At 40.6% G+C, this 2,347-nt stretch overlaps 1 protein-coding gene across 1 annotated transcript in view; it reads right to left on the bottom strand.

Annotated features, from left to right (window-relative positions):
- Positions 1–2,347, bottom strand: part of TLR8 (toll-like receptor 8) — a gene marked incomplete at its 3' end in the record, with an annotated part of 17,048 nt that overhangs the window by 14,084 nt on the left and 617 nt on the right. The window lies entirely within an intron of this gene.

Raw genomic sequence — 2,347 nt, 5'->3', positions numbered from 1 at the left:
AGAATGGATCCTGCTGATGCCCCCTGACACAAAAGTGTCAAAGGAACCTATGGATTGTTAAAGATGATGAATCCGCCCAACTGAATCACTGAGCTGATGGCCATGATGCATGATTCCACTGGAACTAAATGCTTGCCAAACTGGAAACGTTTTCTAATTTTGCATGGGTTCTGATGTCTTCATAGTTGACTATGTTGAGCACTGATACATTATGAAAGTAAATTGATAAAGAAGTGGCAGAGAGAATTTGTCACCTGAGATGAAATTTACAGTAAATACTAGCTACTTGACTTGATCCATTCCACATTTGATGGATTCACTAACACCTTTGGAAGACCAAAGAAACCACTACCACATTAAATGCACGTATCAACGAAGAGGTGGAGCCTGATTTCATACACATAAAAATATGAAAAATTATGCTATTTGAAATTTAGCAAATATGGTAGCACACGTTTGTTGAGTGCTTTATCATGAGGCAAACACTGGGAGCACAAATCATGTATTTTCTTGTCTGATCTTCATAAAAATCAGTGAGGTGGGTGCTGTCATAAGCCCTCATTTTACAGACATGGAGCCTGAGACTCAGAGGCTCATTTACCCAAGGTCAATCAGATGGTAGGTGGCAGAACGGAAACTGAGTCTAAAGGTACCCACATAGGTAACAAGGTGGTACCAAGCGATGATCTGGTTTCAGTTTTCAGCAGAAACACCACAGCCATACATGGAACCTTCTGGACTTAAATGGCTGGGAGTATTACCCACCTTGCCTTTCCACTGATGCCACAGAGCACTTACAGGTGCTCTGTAATTCCATAGAACAACTGGAAATCCATTGATTCTAGACATATTAGCCAATGAGTGGCTATTAACAATCAGCTGAAAACTCAACCCAGTCTGTGCTAGGTAACGTTGACCCAGAACCATGGGTTATGCATTTACATGTACTGTCTCTATAGCCCTGAAGAGTTATAAATTGGGAGTAACAATTTAAAAAACAACAAATCCCTCAGCACTGTTCAATAGGTCAGCTGAACTCAAAGGATATTTCCCTGGAATGACATCCCCCTCAATAGACCCCAGAGGTGACGCTGAGACGCACTTACAAATAATATCCAACTGAGTTTCCAAGGCTGACCCTGGGTCGTGACACCCTCCCATGTCAGACATACCCTGATACTCTGTCAGTCTGGGTTTCCACAGGACTGACTTCTCTCTCATCAATTCCTGTGCACTTTTTATGATTATTACATGAAAGAATGAGAAGCAGAAAGAAGAGTGGACAATATCAAGTGTCCCTGCCCTGATCCACAGCCTCAGCTTTTTGGATAAGGTATACGTGGAACTTTTATTTTGCTTTCTGGAATCAAGCTGAGAGGCTAATGAATAAGCTTCAGGTCTTTCTGGAGGCTTTGTCAGTCCCACTCCCAAAAGTCTGTGCTCCTTGTGGAAAAGACCAAATGGGATGTTCAGATGCTTCTCTAAGGCGGTGGTCCTTGACTCTAGCTGCTCGCAGAGATACTTGGGAAGTTGAAAAGCTACCAATGCCCAGGCCCACTCCAGAGATGCTGATTCTATTAGTCTGTGGTTCAGTCTGGACAGGGGGATTTTTTAAAGTTCACTCTGTGGTTCTGACACATAGTCAAGCCTAAGAACCTGTACTCTTGAGACCAGGAGTCAGCAAGCCTTCTACCCACCACCAATGACAGGGAGGCAGGGCATTTTTCCAAGTTGAGTTTGATTTTGTTCTAGTATCATTTTCTTATAATGCAATTATATTGGCTATCAGAACAGTTTGCAAATATCAAGTAGAAATGGGATAAGTTTAAATGCAATTCCCTATATATCATTGGCCCTGCTGGCCTAATTCCTTCTGAGCCTTTGCAGTCATTCTGCAAAGCATCAGAGAATTTCAGAGCAGACTTAATTTACTTTCAAGATCTATAATGGGCAGTCACTGGATATAAAAAAATGAACTTCAAGAACTTACATATGTTAAATAGTGGTAAAAAAAAAAATAACTCCAAGAACTTTAATAGGCACTAAATGATCATGGAAAAAATATACTAAAGTAAACATTGGATGAGATTCTCTGGAAATCAGTCTTTGCAATGGTGCTTAAATCGCATTCAATTATCGAGAAAATACATGATTTTTAAAAAATCGTTAAGTTTTTCAACCTGACAGTTCTTGACAGTAACCAAAACTTACCACCTTCTATGTCTAAACACTACAGAAGATAATTATAGCAACAGTAACATCTTCACTTGAACACTCTGAACAAGAAAGCCTGGAAATACTGAATGCACCTGAAGCTCCTGGTAGGAGATGAAGTCCAGGTTCTGCC

The sequence above is a fragment of the Bison bison genome, unplaced genomic scaffold (assembly GCF_000754665.1).
Source record: "Bison bison bison isolate TAMUID 2011002044 unplaced genomic scaffold, Bison_UMD1.0 scf7180017864518, whole genome shotgun sequence".
Classification (NCBI taxonomy): Eukaryota; Metazoa; Chordata; class Mammalia; order Artiodactyla; family Bovidae; genus Bison; species Bison bison.
The sequence above is the reverse complement of the archived record's forward strand: the minus strand, read 5'-3'. Positions and strand labels throughout refer to the sequence as shown.